Source organism: Herpailurus yagouaroundi, unplaced genomic scaffold (assembly GCF_014898765.1).
Source record: "Herpailurus yagouaroundi ecotype Mexico unplaced genomic scaffold, PumYag 140, whole genome shotgun sequence".
NCBI lineage: Eukaryota > Metazoa > Chordata > Mammalia > Carnivora > Felidae > Herpailurus > Herpailurus yagouaroundi.
Window position 1 is genome coordinate 19,175,538 of NW_024412395.1, and position 21,819 is coordinate 19,197,356.

Consider the following 21,819-nt stretch of genomic DNA (forward strand, 5'->3'; position numbering starts at 1 on the left):
ACTCAACCGCCTAAGCCACCCAGGCACTGATGAATTCTGGATTTTCCAAAAAGCTATGGAGGATATTCACAAACAACAGGGCGGGGTGGGGGGAGTCAACTGTACGGTTAGTACATGAAATAAAATTTTATCAACATTATAATTTGGGGGTATGATAAAAAATACATTAGCCAGAGAGATAGGAGCAAGAAAATGTGGCAAAATATTAAGAACCAGTAAAGCCAGAAATCTGTTTGGACATTCATCATACTATCTTTAAATTTTCTGGTATAACCTTTTCCAGCAGTCTTCCTCCCTTTTTTCTTTTTGAGGCAAAGTCTTAATCTACTGTTAATTTCTTTTTTTATATGGAATTTGACACATCTTCTGAACTGTGACAGTACATTTATTAGGATTATATATATTTTCAGTGTTACAAAAGGGAGGCAGGGAGACTATCATAAGGCTATAACCTATTAACAAATATAGCACAGTTTCCTTTTGAAAACTCTGTAATTTGAAATAAAAATACCTCACTTTGAAGTATTAAAAAAATAAGATACAGAAGACATTATCCTACTAAGGGAGGGTTCTTTCCACGATTCCATGCTAAAGAATGTGGGTTTCTACACCTTTCCACTCTCCAACACACTCCTTGTGCTGAGTAAGCTAGCCTTTCCAAGTCGTATTCTGTGATAGCCCAGGTGACCACAAGATGACCTAGATATTTGAACCCTGGAAATTTCCTCATTTTCTTAAGATTCTGCTACTTTTACTGAAAATGAAACCACAGCAACATGAAAAGAAATTCATTTCCTGTGATCTATTTTTCTTTTTTAGCCAGAAGAGCCCCTGTAGTAAAAACACTTATTTCCAATAATTGTCAGTAAACAACAAAAGTACAAAATTCCTGAATCTTGGCTTGGTTAAGACACTTCTATTTATATTATACATCTTTAGTAAAATGTTTCTTTGATTTATGAAATAATTAATAGAATTTTACAATTGGAACAGACCTCAGGAGCACTCTTACCTAGTCCACACCTCATGTTATAGTTCAGGAAACTAAAGCTCAGAAATGAAGTGACATTATGACTGCCTGTCTTACTGTTAACTGGACAGTAGTCAGCATAAACTAATTAATTAGATGCTATAATAAGTTTCTATCATATATTACTTACAAATGGCCCAATATTAATGTGGCCTAACTTGGTGCCTTGTTTGCTCTCAGTGGTCTTGATAAATTGCAAAGGTGGATAATATAAACACAAAGGGATTATGTCCCTCATGGGATGGATTCCTTTCATTTTATGAACCATGAAGTTCACTCCTTGAATACTTTTCTGTGTCCTGTCTTAACGAGGCTCCAGTTGTCTTATTACTTACATTTAGATGACATGTAGCATTTTTAACAATGCTAAACCTGAGATTTCCTCCCCCAAAGTGAAACTACTTTATGACTTAAGTGTTTCCTGTTCAATTAATACATATGTGCAGTTACATTATAAAAATATGTAATATATAACATATATTGAGTGTTTCAGAAATGATCACCTAAGATTAAAGTTAATACACTTTTATTTGCTACCATTATCAGAAAAATATGGGAAATGTAGTATGCCAGGTAGTAAGCAGTGTGTAAATATTAATTTAATTAAACCTTATGACAATAACCCTAAAGGAGGATGTTATCCCTATTTTCAAGTTGAAAAGTCATGGTAAGAATTGTGCACTGGGGAAATAGGTATTTTGAGAAACTTTTAGTAAATTAACATGAAACTTCGCAGTCAAGAATCACTGATAAATTAGCTGCTTTTATCACCTTTGTCATTTGAATAGTCAGGGAAGGTTTTGTGGACTTAAATCTATTATTAAGTCTATTTATAGGGCTGAAATAGAGCCTATTTTTGAAAAAGCAGTAACATTTTCAAGTTAAAAAGTCAGTGACTTTTGTTTTGATGTTTGCTAAGCTGATAAATAGTGCACTGCTGATCTCTTAGGCTGTAGGGCATATCAACTCTTGAAGACTTTTAACCTTTTGGTATGCAGTTTTTCTTCCGATAGTAAAGGTAATAAGCCTTGTCTCACAGGATCTTTACAAGATTCCTGTATATTGCATAGGATGGAAAACAGCCATGTGCTTCATACTGGGTATGAATCATAGAAATAAGTGGTTAGAATTTTAAAAACACACTTGTCTACTTATTTGATGTTTTAACCAGCAGACACAATTGCTTTTATGTTTTCTTCATTTTATTTTGTGTGTCTGCTCCTAGTTATTGACTGTTAAGATTTTTTTTTTATTTGGTTTCAGTTGATTCCTTTTCTTGTAAGTCTGCCACTTGAGCTCATCTAGACAGCAAGCATCTGACACAAGGCAGGATTGTTCTCTGATCTCTGTTCTTTGCTGTCTCCATCTGTTGGTGTGAAGAAGTAATGCTCTTGCCAGAATAAGCAAGCTCATTTCAATTTTAGCAAAAACAAATGAACAAATAAGGAATTATGCTCTTAATGCATTTAATTTGTGACAATTAAGTCAGCTTGAAGATGTAAAACTATCATGGCCTGTCAGCTTTTGTAGGCAGATTGTATTTTATACACTTTGTGTTAGTGATACTAAAAGTGTCAGAGTTATTAAAAAGCTGATATATTAACTATGCATAGATTCTTTACATTTTGTTTTTAGGGAAACAAATACGGTTATCTAAACTTGTTTCATCTGTGAGGTCAGGAATCTGCAAAAAATTTTCAGAGCGAGAAATCTCAAAAATCCTGACAGTCTTTGCACATTCACAGTTTCATGGGCTTTTGCATCATTGCTTCTGAATTGCTAATGAAGAGCTCAATATAGCTTCTGATGCATTTCAGATACTCTGGGTGGTGACTGGCTAGAGTGTTACTGACATCACAACATACAGCTGTTGACTTTCTATTGTCTCTGAGTCCTCGGCAAGTGCTTTAGACTGCACTAGCAGCGCTCTCCCAATGCCTGGCTAATCAGCTGGCTGTGTGTGCGGTGAGCTCTGTAGAGGAGCAATGCAGAGCGTCAGTTTACAGATACTATGGAAAGTATATCTTCATTCACTCTGTATGATGAAGCAAACACCAATACAATGAAGGTATGTATGTGACTCTTCATTTATTTGCTAAATGTGTACAAACGGTAATCAAATATATGAAGAATTTTTCATGTTCACTTAGTACCATAATTTTGCTAGAGGCATGAGTGATAAAATGCTTATTACGTGTCCAAAATGAGAGCATGTCTTAAAATTATTTTTGCTTATTTTTGGAAAGATAGATTTGTGTTGGTTGATAGAGTGAGTTATAGGAATCATTTACTTCTTAGCTGTCGTACAAGTTTCTCCTCCCCTACCCCTAAAATTTGTGATAACTCTTTGTACTGTATTGATTGAACACTTTATCTGTGTGCTTCTTGTTATTAGTGTATAGCAGAACAAATTGTCAGTTGGAGAAATGATTTCTCTTTCAGGTTCATCTTAAATAGACATGCTGTATGTCTTGTTGAATCTTAAAAATTTCATTGTGGAACAAATGCAGTGTGGATGAGACTCTTTTGGAAATTAAGAAACTAAGAACCTTAACTTTCAGAGCTGATAATTTTTTGTACCCTTTTTGGAGGGAAGAGGTAGAATAATTTTTAAAGTACTAAGGGCAAAATCTAGATCTGGTCATTGCTGTGATTAGCATAATCGTATCATTGCAAAAGCAAATGCTAATAAAACTGTAGTTTTTAAGAGTGATCTTATTTTTCATCATACTGTCTAAAAGATTTTGACATTTACCTTGGTATTTTATGATTCTTTGAAACAGGATCTCATCACATAGGTGATACTGAATTACTAAAATATGTCTATTAGTGTGTAAAACTGGAATGTTTGAAAGGTTTTTCAGAGTTTGGCTTGCTTTCAACCTGAAATTAGCCACATTTTACCAGTATATGGATGGAATTGCTGTGATATTTTCAGCACCCCCATAGTATGAAAATTATTTTGATCTTGAGAAATAATTCTTCTCTTTTAAGAGGAAACAGAAGGAAAATCACTAAATGGCTTATTATCCAGTGCTGAATATCATTACTTTCTTTCTTTGGTTTCTTTCTCATTCCCAACTGTGTCAGTAATTAGTATGTTGAAAATATTAATAGCTGTTATTAAAATTAGGGTCTTTTATCAGATACATTATTTCAACCTAATGTCAGGAGAATTTCATCATTTTCTCTTTTAAGCTTCAGGTTTTCTTTTAAGTTTTATGTTGAAAAGTAGAAAAAAAATTAAATAGCACATACTCTGAATTCTTGCCTACAACTGCTTTTATCCATCTTTTGTTACATTCCACTTTTCTTTCATATCTTACCTCTTTATTATTTTTTTTTCTTTAGGTTTCTGGTTTCATCTCTCTGTCTCCCCCTGCGACCCCACCCGTGTGTGCGTGCGTGTGTGTGTGTGTGTGTGTGTGTGTGTGTGTGTGAGTGTGACTTTCTGAATGTTTGTCTCTTCTTTTCTTCCTCTTTCCTTCCCCCAGCCCGTTGGTCTCTTCCACTTTGTCTCTGTCTCTTACCATTTCTGTCCATCTCTGTCTGGTGTCTCCGGGTCTCTCCCTCTGACTCAGTCAGTCTCTCTGCCTCTCTCTTTCCTTTTCCATTCATCTGACTCTCCCTTTCCCTAGTGTCTCGCGCTCTGTTTTTGTCTCCTTCTCCCTGTCTGTGTATCTCCCTCTCTGTCTTTCTCTGTCTATCCCTTCTCCCTTTCTGTTGGTCTCTCTGTCCGTCTTTCCCTCTCCCTTTGTCTCAGGTTCTCAACATGCCCCTTCCAGTATCTTTCTATCTATCCTGTCCCCTACCCCTTCCTTCTTCCTCTCTTACCTTCCTTTTACTCTTCTGTGCCTTGCCTTCTCCCTGCCTCTCTGACCCTATTTGTGTTTCTCCTGGTCTCCCTGACTGCCCTGCTCTCTTGTCTTTTTGCCTCCCTCCCCTTTCTCTCTCCACATTTTGCTCATTTTTCCATCCTGTCCTCAGGTCTTTCTGTCTTTCCTGTCCAAGCTTTATTCACACACATACACTTCAAATTTTCATTGTCAAACAGTTTTTCAGTTTTCAGTGGAACCAGATCTGCACTTGACTTTATTTTTTATTTTTTGGTTAATTCATGGCAGTTACTAGTTGGAATTTAATTAGTTGAATTAAACTCTTTGCTTTCTCAAAGATATTAATGGGTAAATAATTAAATGTATTTTAAGTAAACAGATTTTACCATTTGCTCAATTTGTTTTAATTTTTAGAAACTTATGTTTTAGGCCTTATACGTAGATTGAAATGATCACATGTTGAAATTATCATTTAAAATGTTTTGTCTTCCAAAGATACACATTGACACTGTCAAAGGGAATTCTTTTTTTCTTAAGTGGTTTTTCTTTTAATTTTTCAAGATTTTTGGAAAGCAGATTTAAAATTTTTACTTTTTAAAATATCACTTCATAGCTGTGTTTCAGGTTATGATACTTGTATTTTTTTATACCTGTATGGCTTTTGATACCATTCTGCATTTTCCAAATGTGTTAAATTGGACATATGTTGGGATTTTTTTTTCATTTTTTTAACTTTTTACTTTGAAATAATTATAGATTTATAGGAAGCAGCAAAAATAGTACAGAGAGGTCCCATGTGTGTTTTAAAGATTTGATGTTTTCCTCAATTTTTTTTATATCTCATGTCTCAGTTATTTAAAATAATCTGGGTGGTGGGCTGCCTAGTTGGCTCAGTTGGTTAAGCATCTGACTTCGGCCTCAGTCATGATCTCAGTGTTCCTGAGTTGAAGCCCCATGTTGGGCTCTGTGCCGACACCTCAGAGCCTGGAGCCTGTTTCATATTCTGTGTCTCCCTCTCTTTCTCTGCCCCTCCCCCACTCATGCTTTGTCTCTCTCTCTCTCTCTCTCTCTCTCTCTCTCTCTCTCTCAAAAATAAATAAACATTTTAAAAATTTTTAAATATTCGGGGGGCACCTTGGTGACTCATTTAAGCATCAGACTTCAGCTCAGTTCATGATCTCACAGATTGTGGGTTCGGGCCCCATCTTGGGCTGTGCTGACAGCTCAGAGCCTGCTTCGGATTCTGTGTCTCCCTCTGTCTCTCCCCTTCCCCCACTCATGCTCGGTCTCTGTCTCTCTCTCTCTCAAATAAACATTAAAAAAAATTTTTTTTAATATTCTGAAGAACAGAAATTCACTTAACGTTTACTTAAGTTTACATAGTCACAAACCTAGCAACTGTCATCATATTGTGTTTACTTTGTTTTGTAAAGCAAATTAAAAAAGCAATTTGATGAAGGCATTATGTATCTTAAAATAGCACTGTAGTTTTGTGACAACTAGCATAGAACTATCAGGGAAGAAAATGAAATTCAGTTAACAAGTTATATATGTTTAAGAAGCCAAGAAAGATATGTAAGATGAAAATCTTTTCAGAGCAGAGTTAAATGTCATTTTCACATATATCCCTCCTATGAAATTACATTGCACTTGTTGTTTATACATTCTTTGATTCCTGCCCTACTGTATAATTGTCTCTGCTGTATAATCAGACTCCTGGTCCCGTGGGCCATGGGGTGGTGGTGAAATAGGACCAAAAAGTCATTGTCTCTGTAAACCTTCTCATCACACCTTTCTGGCTGACCAACTTTTTTTCTGCCTGATACAGATTATCTTTAATGGAATTAATACAGTGGTTTTTAATTTTTCAGACTAAGTTCCTCTAAGCCATAGAATTCCACACATGAGCTTTAGTAACTAGAGGAAAGCATGAAGCCCAGTTGATGTATCTTGATGTAACCTCACCTCACTTGACCAAAGCAGGTTTGGGGGGGGAGGGGAAGTGTGTGTGTGTGCGTGAGCGCATGCGCGCGCGCGCACACACACATATGTATATATACATATTTCATACTTTATGTACAACATGCATATAAAAATGTTACATTTAAAATACAAAACAAGAGTTGCTAACTAGGATTCACGTATATGCTTCTGAGAACCAAGAAATCCTGAAAACCACAAGCAAAAATGTCTGTGAACATACATATGTATGAGTGCTGCATTTCTGCAGAAAAGATCCTTAGATTTAATGGGATTTTCAAGAGGATCCTTTCATGGTTAAAAATAATTAAGAATTGCTGCTTTATGGTGTCTGTAAACTTAGTCTATTCTGTGGATTTAACATTTTCTCTTTTTCCCTTTATTTTCAAATGCTTAGGAGGGTGTATGTTTTCCTCCTTTAACATCAGGTACTTCCATAAAAACATAGTAGTTTTATAAAGTAGTTTGAACATATGCAGTGACTGATTACCAAGCACACCTGATGCCAGACTGTTACATGGGATCACCAGAGAGAGAGCTTCTTTTCATAGGTAGAAAATGAACACCAAAATCATTGAGGACTGCATGCCCCCACTGAGCTTCCAATGAGATAGTTGTGAAGAAAGCAAGAAATGTATTAAGAATTAATAACTACTAAAACAATTCAGCGTGGTAGACATAGCTAGGAAATAATGAAAGTCATTAAAAAATCAGATCTGAAATTTATTAGACTCTAAATTTCTTCACTTTGTGCAAAGCCATAGGCATTTGAACCAGTTAAATTGGACAGAACCTTAGGTGTTTTAAAGAGAAGTTTTGTCTGCTCATTCTCCTAGTTCAGTGTATAGTGTTGGATTCTGGAGACCATGAAGGTCTCAGCGGTGTTCACTCATGCCTCATAGCATCCACAAGCTGTAAAAGTGTTTGCACTTTGTTGTACACATCCTTTTGTAGAGTATGAAGGTGGATGAGGGCAACTGAAAGACAACACCTGTTCTACCTCCAGCTGTTTTTAAGCTATTTTTACTTAGCATGAAATGCTCTTTGACCAAAAGAAATAAAAGATTTTTGAGCTTCCTTCTGCCACCCCCTCCCCAACATAATCCCTAGGTGCTTTCTTGAAAGAGGCTTATGATCCTTTGTTAGAAAGAATGTGGTTGGCAATTCAAGAAGTGAAGGGTGGCACATTAGTGGTTATAAAGCAGAATGTCTGCCAATTGTAACCTAAATTAAAATCCTATAAAGGAAATATTTTTGTCATTAAGAAAGAAATGGGTTATGTTAGACCTACTGATTCAAATGCTAGAAACAATGTGAAGTTTCACATGTGGACAAAATACATTAAACCACCGAAGAACCTTTGGGTGGATTAGAAAAACGTGCCAGAAGCCCAGCATGTGTTTTACTAAGACTCTTTGATGACAGAGTTTAATACTTCAAAGGCCTTCAAAGAAGTTTCACTGTGATCCTATGATAACAAATGCTAGTCAGGGGTAAAAAGTACATGGAGGTAAATTAGTTATATTACTGATACAGAGAAAAAAAAATCAAGTAAAATAGCATTTTGAAGGAGTAAAGGGAACACCACATCAGAGTTTAGCTACAATACCACAAAGACTAAAGGTTTCTTACAGTATACCCTAGCAGTTGCCATAGTCTAAGTAAAGTATATACCTTCTCAGTGATGGCATTAAGAATGATTGAATAAAGATAAACTGGGCTCGTGCTCAAGATGATGTTCACTTTTATTCATGAACTATAAACTACAAATATGCTATGAACCCAGCACAAAATACATTAGTAAGGAATGTAGTAAATGGGACTAGACATTGCAAAAGGTTGGTAATGGCAGTGACTTCTAATACCAGCTAACCCAGAGTTAGGCCTAACTTCACCGATTAAGGGCACAATCCCCCACAAATCTACTCTCACTTCAGACACCAGGCCACCCTCACTTCTGACCAGCTGGCTACAAATTTGAAGGTTCCTGTTACCCCCTCGGGATTAATAATTGACTATAACATTTTACAGAACTCAGGAAGGTGCTGTACTTAAAATTAGTTTTATTATAAAGGATACAGTCTGTGCCAAACAAAGGAAAGACACATAACACAAGATCTAGGAGGGTCCCAGATGCAAAGCTTCCCTTGCCCTCTCTGTGGAGTTAGGATGTGTTATCCTCCCGTACAGTGATATGTGGCAATATGCAGAAGCTCACGCAAGCTTCAGCATTCAGAGTTTTCATTGCAGTTGGCGTTACGTAGGCATGACAGATTGAACCATTGGTCATGCAGTTAAACTCAAACTCCAACCCCATTCTTCCCTTCTAAGAGGTCATATGATATCACATAGCTCAAAATCCCAACTTGCTAATAACCTGGTTGGCTAGTCTTTCTGTTGTGACCTGTCCTCATCCTGGGTCGTTCATTAGCATAAACTACTTAGGGGCCTACCAGGAGTCACCTCATTAGCATAAACTATCAGAACTATCTCATCCTCATTATCTATGCCCAGTTTTCAGGAATCTAAACCTTTATTTATTTTTTTTTTTAATTTTTTTTTTCCAACGTTTATTTATTTTTGGGACAGAGAGAGACAGAGCATGAACGGGGGAGGGGCAGAGAGAGAGGGAGACACAGAATCGGAAACAGGCTCCAGGCTCTGAGCCATCAGCGCAGAGCCCGACGCGGGGCTCGAACTCACGGACCGCGAGATCGTGACCTGGCTGAAGTCGGACGCTTAACCGACTGCGCCACCCAGGCGCCCCAGGAATCTAAACCTTTAAATGTTGTTTATTTCCCAAAGTATGATCAGATGGTAAGACCAGTCTTTTTTTCTCTGTAGTCTTTAGAAGAGATTTTATGTGCCAAGAGAGGTTATTACAACCTGATCTATTTCAATCCTACATTTAACAAAACACATAAGTAGGGAGCTCCCAGTTTAATCCTGGACTGTGTGATAGGTTTAGAATTCAGGCAAAATACATTTTATCCTTGCTAGTAAGTTAATAAAGCCTTCAGGTATAGAGTTACATTAATGGCCCTCACTTTATTGCATTGTCTCGTCTCCCTCTCCTAATGTCTAAATGTCTTTAGAATCTCACCAGGTTACCCCATGATTCTCCAAGGTAGCTCCTGGGAGCTCATGAACGGCCCTTTTTACACTCTTCAGATTTTTGCCCTCTTCTGGCCCACTGCCACTTTTGCTGGTGCTTGCTGTAAACTTGCTCATGTCCCTGCCCAAGATACCATCTCTTAGAGCATCCAACATTAGTCTTCAAGGTACCATATTCCCTAGAATCTTCTGTGCTGGGCTTCATCACCGGGGCACTGTAAGCTGTTTGTCTCCCACTTCTCTGCTGCTTTGCTTCACTAATGAAAACGTTCTCTTCAGCTTCTGTTTTGGCTCAAACTAGGACCCCTGCTATGTAAAGGTATGTGTAGAGTTCTTTTAGTATGGCAGCTTTCCTAATTTCTAACTTTCTGTGTTTTGATTTGGCATTATTAGGCTTCTTAAGCACTGTGCCACACAGTGATGCAAAGTTAGAGCTGGAATGGCTGAGAAAGGACATTTAGCCTGGACTGTAGCCAGGGTGCACCTGAGCTATCTCGTTTAAATCACAGGACACCTGGGTGGCTCAGTTGGTTAAGCATCTGACTTCAGGTCAGATCACAATCTCACTGTTCGTGAGTTTGAGCCCCACGAAGGGCTCTGGGCACATAGCTCAGAGCCTGGAGCCTGCTTCAGATTCTGTGTCTCTTTCTCTCCGCCCAACCCCCATGCTCTCTCACTCGCTTGCTCGCTCTCGCTCTCTCTCTCTCTCTCTCTCTCTGTCTTTCTCTCAAAAATAAGTAAACATTAAAACAAAATTTTTTTAATTTTTTAAAAATCACTCCCTTTACACTGACCTCAGTTACAGAATTATAGAAACCCTCCAGTCTTGTAGTCTCCCCAAGAACTGTGCCCAAACAGTTCTGGATATTGGTGTTAGCCTTAAAATGAGCCTCCTGTTAAGGACTCACTCCAGTATTTGTCCTCACCCACTCTTCTGCCCAGCTCCCACAGCCATCCCAACTTCCTGACTTCTAGCAAGTAATGTTCTTTAAATTAGATAAAGGGTTTATTAGATATGAATTCCCTCAGTTTCCTGTCCCATTCCATTCAGGTTCTGAGGACAGTGAATACTTTCAGTGTTTATCCCTCTACTTGTGCTTCTGACTCCATGTCTTCATTTCTTTCCACTTTAGATTTTCCTTCTCATTCTTAATCTTTATTTTCCTCTTAAACCTCCAGCTTCTCCCCCTCCCTTCTTTCCTAGCTACTCTTTGGCCTATGCACTCTCCATCCTGACAGTGTTGTACTAACTTTGTGTCTTTTGCTAACTTTGTTGCCAAATCTGGTAGAATTTTTTTTTTTTTTTAGTTTATTTATTCTGACAGTTTATTTATCCTGTGGGAAGAGAAGCAGAAAGAGAGAGAGAGAGAGAGAGAGAGAGAATCCTAAGCAGGCTCATGCCATCAGCACAGACAGAGCCTGACGCAGGACTCAATCCCACAAATTGTGAGATCATGACCTGAGCTGAAGTTGGACGCTTAACCAAATGAGCCACCTAGGTGGCCCCAAATCTGGTAGACTTTTTGTTACTCTGCCTCCCTGCTCCTCTCTCTAGGGTTTGTTCCCTAGGGATTCTTTCACAAGCCCACTTCTTACCCTGCTTGATGGATTCTTAGCATCTTCATCTATAATGATAATTCAAAGCCTCCATCTATACAATGATTCTACTCAAATAGCATCAGCCCTGCCTCCTCTCCTTAGCTCCAGGTCAACCAACTTCCTGTTAGATTTCTCCACCTAAATGTCCCAGAGGCATCCTAAACTTACTGCATGCATAACTGAAATTGTTCTGCACCAAATCCTTTTTTTCCCCTTATTTTTTGCCTGTGTTTGGGTAGCGAGCACCACCTACATCTTCATTGTGTCATGACTATTCCACCTATCACAGCCCTAATCTTTTTTCTGACCATCTCTGTATCTAGTTGACTTCCCCCAAGTAGTTACTTTCTGTTATAGTAATTTCTTCATTTCTAGAGGTAGTATATATAGGTAATGTCTAATAGCAAGGTCTCTGGAACCAGACTATCTGATTTGAAATTCTAACTCTGCCACTTACAAGTCTTATAACCTTGGACAAGCTGATTATTCTTTCTCAGCTTCAGTTTCCTCACTTGTAAAATTGGGATAATAAGAGCACCAATCTGATAGGGTTATGAGAGTTAAATTAATACATTGAAAGCTTTGGGAATGGTGCTTTGTAAATAATAATAGGTATTTAAGAGCTTGCTGTTAATACTGATTTTAAAGTATATATCACAATCAGTAATGATCTTATTGACTTTGTCCCTGCAGTAGCACATAAGCATGTCTGCCAAGTTCACTGCTATATCCTTATCAATCAGAGCGCTTTGCACATAGTGTCTAATCAAAAGATGAGAATCAATGAATGAAATCTTTTTCTTATTTTCAGCCTTCATCTCTCAATCTTTTGTCTGTGCTCTAGTCACTTCCCACCACAATTTATACACCATTTTACATGCTAGAACAGAGTCCATCTACAATTGTAACTGAAATAGTTCTCTGTGGCTTCTCTTAAAATGAGTTGCTCTATTATTCAGGCTTTCTTCCCCTCATGAGATGAAGAGTAAACTTCTAATCTTGACTTCAAATATATCCACCCTTTGATGGTATTCTCCTGTTTGTTTTTACAACATGTTTTAATGAAAAATGTCAAGACCAAAAAAAGGAGCATTATAGCAAACATTGAGGACTTCTCAAAATTAGCAATGCTAACCTTTTGTTGTATTTTCTACAGATTTTTTTTTAAGAACTAGAATCCTAAAGACACAATTGAAGTCCCTTTTCTGTCTCACCTAAAACCTTTTTTCCTTTCCCTCCCCAGAGAAAATTACTAACTTGAAATAAATGTGTACCTTTGTCATCAATGCTTGTGTGATTTTTAAATTTTTACATAAGTTGCATTGTATTGTAGAGATCATCCTGCTTTTTCACTAAACGTTGTAACATTCATTCTTAGAGACTTATGTTGATGGAGCTTTATTTACTTCATTTTAATTGTTGATCATATTGTGCAGTAGGTGTACTACAGTTCGTATGCTTTTAAAAATCAGTTTGTCTGTTGGCACACATTTGGTTTTTCCCATTCTTTGCTTTTAAAATTTTTAAAAATTTTTTTGTTTATTTATTTTGGACACGGAGAGAGAGACAGAGAGCATGAGTGGGGGAGGGGCAGAGAGAGACTGAGAGAGAGAGAGAGAGAGAGACAGAATCTGAAGCAGGTTCTAGGCTCTGAGCTGTTAGCACAGAGCCTGACGTGGGGCTTGAACTCAAAGACCACGAGATCATGACCTGAGCCCAAGTTGGACGCTCAACTGGCTGAGCCACCCAGGTGCCCCTATTCTTTGCTTTTAAATGAAACAATTCAGTGGGTGTTTTTGTACATGGCTACTTACGTAAGTGTATGCATTTCTTTAGTGTGTAGATCTAGAAGTGTTAGGCTGTAAGATATGAAGAATTTAAACTTCATTTAAGATCACAAATTGTCTCATGCCCTTACCACCTCTACATATATTTTTTTGTTTTCTTCAACCTCAGTTTATGTACTCTGTTTCCATTAAATGGGCTTCTTTTTCCTGTCTTCTCCATTTCTCCGCTCAGAATGCAACATGTTCATGTAACACCTTAATTCTCTGTATCACTTCTTCTCTAAAAGTAAGTTGTCGAAATAGAGACTGGAAGATGGCGGCGTAGGAGGACACTGGGATCAAGGCGTCCTGCTGATCGCTTAGATTCCACCCACATCTGCCTAAATAACCCAGAAAACCGCCAGAAGATGAGCAGAACGGACTCTCCAGAGCCAAGCGTAGACAAGAGGCCCACGGAGGAGGGTAGGAAGGGCAGAGAGGCAGTGTGCGCTACACAGACTGGCAGGAAGGAGCCGGGTCGGTGGAGGGGCAGCCCATCCAGCAAGGCAGAGCCCCCGACCCCGAGTCTCGCTTGCAAAAGCAGAGGAACCAGACTACGTGAGCTCCGACAGCCAACGGGACTTAACATCTAGAATGTTATAAGTAAACAGCTCTGCTCAGAGAGCGGGAGGGCGAGAGGACACTGGGAGGGAGAGGTATTGAGCCCCGGAAGACAGAGCTCAGTTCAGCGGGGAGCAAAGGCACTGGCCAGCACCATCTCCCTCTCCCATCCCCCAGCCGAAATCCCAAAGAGAACCGGTTCCCATCACTGAACTTGCTTGCACCGTGCAAATGCCCAGTGCTGTGCTTCTGTGGATCCATCCCTCCAACGGACTACCTGCCTCCCTCCTGGTGCTGCAGGACTCCTTCCACAGGGGACCACCGATGGCAAAGCGAGCTAAGCCTGCCCCTCCCGCCCCTGTGCACCTTGCAGATCCACCCCAGCTAATTCGCCCTTGGCTGCATCCCATCAAAGCAGCACCACAAGCCTGGCAGTGTGCAAGTAGCCCAGACAGGGACCACACCACTCCACAGTGAGTCCTGCCCCTGGGCGATGGGACGATAAGGTACACACCAGTCTGACTGTGGCCCCAGCGGTGAGCTGGGGACAGACATCAGCTCCGAGTGTGGCCCCGCCCACCAACACAAGTTACTCCGGACAGCACAGGGGAAGTGCCCTGCAGTTTGGAGCCACCCCAGGGACTACCCAAAATGACAAAACAGAAGAATTCTCCTCAAAAGAAACTCCAGGAAGTAGGGACAGCTAACAAATTGATCAAAAACGATTTAAGCAATATAATGGAACAAGAATTTAGAATAATAGTCATAAAATTAATCACTGGGCTTAAAAAAGTATAGAGGACAGCAGAGAATCTATTGCTACAGATATCAAGGGACCAAGAAACAGTCAAGAGGAGCTAAAAAATGCTGTAAATGAGATGCAAAATAAAATGGAGGCGACAACAGCACGGATTCAAGAGGCAGAGGAGAGATTAGGTGAATTAGAAGATAAAATTATGGAAAAAGAAGAAGCTGAGTAAAAGATAACAAAATCCAGGAGTATGAGGGGGGAATTAGAGAACTAAGTGATGCAATCAAACGTAACAATATTTGTATCATAGGAATTCCAGAAGAGGAAGAGAGAGAGAAAGGGGCTGAAGGTGTACTTGAAGAAATAATAGCTGAGAACTTCCCTGATCTGGGGAAGGAAAGAGGCATTGAAATCCAAGAGGCACAGAAACTCCCTTCAGACGTAAGTTGAATAAATCTTCTGCACGAAATATCATAGTGAAACTGGCAAAATACAAGGATAAAGAGAAAATTCTGAAGGCAGCTAGGGATAAACAGGCTCTAACCTACAAAGGGAGACCTGTAAGACTAGTGGCAGACCTATCTGCTGAAACTTGACAGGCTCGAAAGGAATGGCAGGAAATCTTCAATGTGATAAACAGAAAAAGTATGCAGCCGAGAATTCTTTATCCAGCAAGTCTGTCATTCAGAATAGAAGGAGAGATAAAGGTCTTCCCAAACAAAAACTGAAAGAATTCATCACCACTAAACCGGCCCTACAAGAGATCCTAAGGGGGATCCTGTGAGACAAAGTGCCAGAGACACCACTGCAAGCATGAAACCTACAGACATCCAATGACTCTAAACCCATTTCTTTCAGTAATAACACTGAATGTAAATGGACTCAATACTCCAACCAGAAGACATAGGGTATCAGAATGGATAAAAAAACAAGACCCATCTATTTGCTGTCTATAAGAGATTCATTTTAGACCTGAGAAGACCTTCAGATTGAAAATGAGGGGATGGAGAACTATCTATCATGCTACTGGAAGTCAAAAGAAAGCTGGAGTAGCCATACTTATATCAAACAAACTAGACTTTAAAGGCTGTAACAACAGATGAAGAAGGGCATCATATAATAATTACAGGGTCTATCCATCAGGAAGAGCTAACAATTATGTGCTGAATACGGGAGCCCCCAAATATATAAAACAATCACAAACATAAGCAACCTTATTGATAAGAATGTGGTAATTGCTGAGGGGACTTTAACACCCCACTCACAGCAATGGATAGATCATCTAGACACACGGTCAATAAAGAAACAAGGGCCCTGAATGATACATTGGATCAGATGGACTTGACAGATATATTTAGAACTCTGCATCCCAAAGCAACAGAATATACTTTCTTCTTGAGTGCACATGGAACATTCTCCAAGATAGATCACATACTGGGTCACAAAACGGCCCTTCATAAGTATACAAGAATTGAGATCATACCATGCATACTTTGAGACCACAATGCTATGAAACTTGACATCGACCACAGGAAAAAGTCTGGAAAACCTCCAAAAGCACGGGGGTTAAAGAACACCCTACTAAAGAAAGAATGGGTCAACCAGGCAATTCGAGAAGAAATTTAAAAATATATGGAAACAAACGAAAATGAAAATACAACAATCCAAACGCTTTGGGATGCAGTGAAGGTAGTCCTGAGAGGAAAATACGTTGCCATCCAGGCCTATCTCAAAAAACAAGAAAAATCCCAAATACAGAATCTATCAGCACACCTAAAGGAAATAGAAGCAGAGCAGCAAAGACACCCCAAACCCAGCAGAAGAAGAGAAATAATAAAGATCAGAGCAGAAATAAACGATATAGAATCTAAAAAAACTGTAGAGTAGATCCATGAAACCAAGAGTTGGTTTTTTGAAAAGATAAACAAAATTGATAAACCTCTAGCTAGGCTTCTCCAAAAGAAAAGGGAGAGGACCCAAATAGATAAAATCAGGAATGAAAATGGAATTATTGCAACCAATCCCTCAGAAATACAAGCAATTATCAGGGAATACTATAAAAAACTATATGCCAACAAACTGGACAACCTGGAAGAAATGGACAAATTCCGAAGCACCCACACCCTTCCAAAACTCAAACAGGAAGAAATAGAAAACTTGAACAGACTCATAACCAGTGAAGAAATTGAATCAGTTATCAAAAATCTTCCACAAATAAAAGTCCAGGACCAGATGGCTTCCCTGGGGAATTCTAGCAGACATTTAAAGCAGAGATAATACCTATCCTTCTCAAGCTGTTAAAAAAATAGAAAGGGAAGGAAAACTTCCAGACTCATTCTATGAACCCAGCATTACTTTGATTCCCAAACCAGACAGAGACCCAGCAAAAAAAAGAGAACTACAGGCCAATATCCCTGATGTATATGGATGCAAAAATTCTCAATAAGATACTAGCAAATCGATTTCAATAGCGTATAAAAAGAATTATTCACCATGATCAAGTGAGATTCATTCCTGGGCTGCAGGGCTGTTTCAACATTCGCAAATCAATCAACGTGATACATCACATTAATAAAAGATAAGAACCATATGATCCTGTTAATTGATGCAGAAAAAGCATTTGACAAAATTCAGCATCCTTTCTTAATAAAAACCCTCAAGAAAGTCAGGATAGAAGGAACATACTTAAACATCATAAAAGCCATTTATGAAAAGCCCATAGTGAAATGGATGAGGAAAAACTGAGAGCTTTCTTCCTGAGATAAGGAACACAACAGGGATGTCCACTCTCACCGCTGTTGTTTAACATAGTGTTGGAAGTGCTAGCATCAGCAATCAGACAACAAAAGGAAATCAAAGACATCAAAATTGGCAAAGATGAAATCAAGCTTTCATTTTTTGTAGATGATATGATATACCTGGAAAACCCGATAGACTCCACCAAAAGTCTGCTACAACTGATACATGAATTCAGCAAAGTCGCAGGATACAAAATCAATGTACAGAAATCAGTTGCATTCTTATACAGTAATAATGAAGCAACAGAAAGACAAATAAAGAAACGGATCCCATTCACAATTGCCCCCAAAATCATAAAATACCTAGGAATAAACCTAACCAAAGATGTAAAAGATCTGTATGCTGAAAACTATAGAAAGCTTATGAAGGAAATTGAAGAAGATATAAAGAATGGAAAAACATTCCGTGCTCATGGATTGGAAGAATAAATATTGTTAAAATGTCACTACTACCCAAAGCTACCTACACATTCACTGCAATCCCAATCAAAATTGTACCAGCATTCTTCTCGAAGCTAGAACAAGCAATCCTAAAATTTGTATGGAACCACAAAAGACCCTGCATAGCCAAAGTAATATTGAAGAAGACCAAAGCAGGAGGCATTACAACCCCAGACTTTAATCTCTCCTACAAAGCTGTAATCATGAAGACAGCATGCTGTTGGCACAAAAACAGACACATAGACCAATGGGATAGAATAGAAACTCCAGAATTGGACCCACAAAAGTATGGCCAACTAATCTTTGACAAGGAGGAAAGAATATCCAATGGAAAAAGACAGTCTCTTTAACAAATGGTGCTGGCAGAACTGGACAGCAACATGCAGAAGAATGAAACTAGACCACTTTGTTACACCATTCACAAAAATAAACTGAAAATGGATAAAGGACCTGAATGTGAGACAGGAAACCATCAAAACCCTAGAGGAGAAAGCAGGAAAAGACCTCTCTGACCTCAGCCGCAGCAGTTTCTTACTTGACACATCCCCAAAGGCAAGGGAATTAAAAGCGAAAATGAACTGTTGGGACCTCATGAAGATAAAAAGCTTCTGCACTGCAAAGGAAACAATCAACAAAACTAAAAGCAACCAACAGAATGGGAAAAGATATTTGTAAATGACATATCAGACAAAGGGCTAGTATCCAAAATCTATAAAGAATGCACCAAACTCCACACCCGAAAAACAAATAATCCAGTGAAGAAATGGGCAGAAAACATGAGTAGACACTTCTCTAAAGAAGACATCCAGATGGCCAACAGGCACATGAAAAGATGCTCAACATCACTTCTCATCAGGGAAATACAAATCAAAACCACACTTAGATACCACCTCATGTCAGTCAGAGTGGCTAAAATGAGTAAATCAAGAGACTGTAAATGCTGGCAAGGATGTGGAGAAACGGGAACCCTCTTGCACTGTTGGTGGGAATGCACACTGGTGCAGCCGCCCTGGAAAACAGTGTGGAGTTTCCTCAAAAAATTAAAAATAAATCTACCATATGACTCAGCAATAGCACTGTTAGGAATTTACTCAAGGGATACAGGAGTGCTGATGCATAGGGGCACTTGTACCGCAATGTTTACAGCAGCACTTTCAACAATAGCCAAATTATGGAAAGAGCCTAAATGTCCATCAACTGATGAATGGATAAAGAAGTTGTGGTTTATATATACGATGGAATACTACTTGACAATGAGAAAGAATGAAATATGGCCTTTTGTAGCAAAGTGGATGGACCTGGAGAGTGTTATGCTAAGTGAAATAAGTTATACAGAGAAAGACAAATACCATATGTTTTCACTCTTATGTGGATCCTGAGAAACTAAGCAGAAGACCATGGGGGAGGGGAAGGAAAAAAAAAAGAGAGGGAGGGAGCCCAACCATGGGAGACTCTTAAAAAACTGAGAACAATCAGGGTTGATGGGGGGTGGGAGGGAGGGAAGGCGGGCGGTGGGTATTGAGGAAGGCACCTGTTGGGATGAGCGCTGGGTGTTGTATGTATACCAATTTCACAATAAATTTCATATTAAAAAATAAAAGAAATTTGTCTCATAGTCTTGTAGCACTCAACTGATGTTATTTGTGCCCATTCTTCCACTTACCAAAAGTCTCTTCCCCTCTCTAAATACCATCTTAAAATCATTTTATGTATTTGTTGATAAATGTCATTGCTAACCACCTCTCTTGGGTTTCACAGACTCCTTTAGGTCAAGGTAGTTCTTCTCCTTTGTTCTTTTAAAACATAGCTAATACTTACTGCAGCTTTGTTGCCTTTTGTGGTTCCTCACTAAATTTTTGTATGCTAGTAACTGTTTATAAATCACTTAGACATTTAACATTTTGAAATGTTGGTGCTTATATTCTTGTTCAAGTGACTATGAGAATGTGAATTTACATTCTTTCCAAGTACAGCATAAACTGTTTTCCTTGTCTTTCTCACTAGAGGCCTTTAACCAATTGGTTGTGTTGATTGCTAACCTTAGGAGAAGAAGCTGATGTGTATTGGTCTTGTTTTCATAAATGTGCCTGCCTGGTTACATGTTTTACCCTACAGGAAGAAATACAGCATTGTGTTCATCTAATGAAATGACAATTAATAGCCAGGTAGTCATACGGAGGGAAGATGCAGTGTACTTTGCCAAATTCTATTTCAGATAACTTGAGTAATGTTATTCTTTTTTTTCCCTCAGTATTCAAAGGGAGAGTACTTAATTTTTACCTGTAGGACCCAGATTTCTTCAACACAAAACAACTGATTTTTTGATATTTTGTTAACCTAGAATAAACTGATTTACATTGCGTAAAAGTAAAGTTTTTTGGGGGTTTTTTTATGCCTAACTTGTCAGTTCTTTTGTGCTGTCAAACCAAACGTTAGGGCCTAGGCATAATAAAGTATGCTTTGAATTAACAGTATCAGTTTTGCATTTTGTTGCTGAAAATTCTATCTGAAATTTTCACTAGAGAAACTCCACTTTCATGGATTGCATAGTCTGTATTTACAAATGTTGATCCTAATTCCGCCCTGCTTTGTCTCCTTGGAGAAGAAGACAAACATAACTGTGCTTATTTATCATTTGGAAACTATTAGGCTTCACATTGTTCCTTAACCACAAACTGAATCCTTATTGCCAACCAGGTTTGCATGGCTTGATACTTAAGTTTGCAAGAGATAGAGAAATGAAGAGAAACTGGATGATTACTTGGCAGTTATGATAATTCAGTCGTGATTAGCTTTACTGACCATTAATATGAAGTTAATAGTGTTGTCTTCCTGTGTACCAAAGAACAATACACATCCTATCCATGTGAAAAGAATTTTTACTTTTTGCACTGAACACAATATTGAGGAGTTAGTACATAAGTATTCTTGAAATATAGGTGCTCTAAAAACGCAAATTGTCATTTCTCTTGGTACATATGTATGATAATAGAGCATTGTGGGTAAGAGCCTGGAGTGGTGCACCTGTCTGATTCATATCCTTGTCCCCATGCTTACTAGCTGGGTGACCTTGGACAAATACCTTAATCCTCTCTGTGCCTTAGTTTTCTAACCTGTAAAACAGAGATAATAATAGGACCTACTTGGAATTGTTGTGAGCTCAAAATTTACTAATTATGAGAGGTAGTAGAATAGTACCTGGCATATGGTAAGCTATATATTAGTGTTTGTTATGGGTGGTAATTGTGTTTCTTTTGTAGATTGCCTGTTCCCCATTTCTCTTTTTTTTTCTTTTGATTTATAAAAACATCTTTACTTTGTAGACTTTGATCCTTTCGTGTTAGAAATAGTTATTTTATCATTTGTCTTATAGTCTTTGTTATACTTTGTCATACCAAAATATTAAAACTTTATTCTAAGTTTCTTAATATTTCTTTGATAGCTTCTAGATTTTTTATGTCATGCTTGGTAAGCGCTCCCCTTCCCAATAATTATAAAAATAGTTCTTATTTTTCCTTGTACTTTATGGTTTATTTTATTAGGTTACAATCTTTAATTTTACCTTTGATTCCCTTTTGCTTATGGTGCCAGGTAGGTGCCAACCTTTGTATATGCTTCTGAAGATTTTATATATACAGACATTTATCTTTTTTGGCTACCTGGGAGCACAGAAATTGTATAGAATCAGATCTCTGACTTGGTTCTAATAACGTGTTAGCAATTGCTGTAATGTTTATTCAAAGTTGAATATGAATTTAGAGTACATATATCCATCTCTTAGATTGAAACAGATTCTTGAGACATTCAATTTGCAAATATCAGTAACAGTAGATACTCAGATGTATGTGCTTAATAAATACCAACATTTTGCTAACTTTCTGTA

The 21,819-nt window shown here is 38.3% G+C and overlaps 1 protein-coding gene across 13 annotated transcripts in view; it reads left to right on the forward strand.

Moving 5' to 3' along the window:
• Nucleotides 1–21,819, forward strand: part of R3HDM1 (R3H domain containing 1) — a 206,357-nt gene that overhangs the window by 53,682 nt on the left and 130,856 nt on the right. For 8 of the 13 annotated variants that reach the window (XM_040474935.1, XM_040474939.1, XM_040474942.1 and 5 more), the window contains exon 1: nt 2,935–3,098. The exons of 2 other annotated variants lie outside the window; for them this stretch is intronic. The gene's annotated coding sequence lies outside the window, so the exon portion shown is untranslated. Of the gene's footprint in view, nt 1–2,934; nt 3,099–21,819 lie in introns of those variants that run through there. 3 more of the 13 variants (XM_040474946.1, XM_040474947.1, XM_040474948.1) reach the window with 2 other exon arrangements.